Below are 980 nucleotides of genomic sequence, written 5' to 3' on the forward strand. Positions count from 1 at the left end.
CTTCAAGTCTTGGGGGCAATCCAGCCTGCTCAGGAGTACTGGCATCTCTTGCTGGGCGCTCCACCCCCACCCCATACTACTAGGGAGACTAAAGCTGCAACATTTGGGGACCATGTGTGATTCCGTATAAGCCAGGCTTCTGGAAGGAGGGACCAAGTGGAAGGGTTCAAAAGGGAGGCCAAAGGAATAGGAGCCTGCTAGCTTCCTGTTTAAGAAGGTACATATATGCCTCCAAGCTCTTTGCAGAACAGTCCTATTGAACTTGTCCCTTATGAGCCTTGTTTGGACTCACCTGGGGCCTGAAAGGGCTCATTTTCAGCTGAGCGGCCCATGGATTATACAGTGAAACATGAGAAGCTGTACTAGTCTACTGGGAACCAAGCTCACGCCAAATTCACAAGTTAGGTACTGTCCTCAGCACCTTCATCTTACCCAAGAAGATGGAGAGTTAAAATCGTGCTTTGCCCGCTTCATAAATAGTAGAAGGATTTTAATCAAAACAGTCTGACTCCGGCATCGAATTTAACCCGTCCCTTGTCCCCTTCTCCTAGTCTTTCCCACACGAAGTCAGAACAGAGATTTGTTGGCTAAACCAGACCCTAGCTGGTGAAGAGCCTCTTGCCTCTGTTCTGCAAGGCTTTTAAGTCCACGCCACACTCTATCATTTCCTCAAGCTCCAGGTAGAGCCAGTGGAGGACTTGGAAGTGACAGGACGCTGGACAGGAAGTCTGATGGGTCAGTGTCCAGAAGCAATAGTACGTACAATCCTGTTGTGAAGCACTTAAAAATTCACCACGCCCAGAGGCCTCCAGGGATTTTTTTTTAGGAGAGTTACTTTATCTTCAAGATGAGGCTTCTGGATGTTTCCCGTGAAGAAACATCCAGGGTTGGGGTCCCGCCCCTTTAAATTGTCCCCTCGGTAGTTAAGTGCGCTGCAGCCGCAGGCGCTGAAGATTAGGTCACCCGAGAATTATGCGCTG

Source organism: Psammomys obesus, unplaced genomic scaffold, assembly GCF_907164565.1.
Source record: "Psammomys obesus unplaced genomic scaffold, mPsaObe1.curated_primary_1811, whole genome shotgun sequence".
In the NCBI taxonomy this organism is placed as follows: Eukaryota; Metazoa; Chordata; class Mammalia; order Rodentia; family Muridae; genus Psammomys; species Psammomys obesus.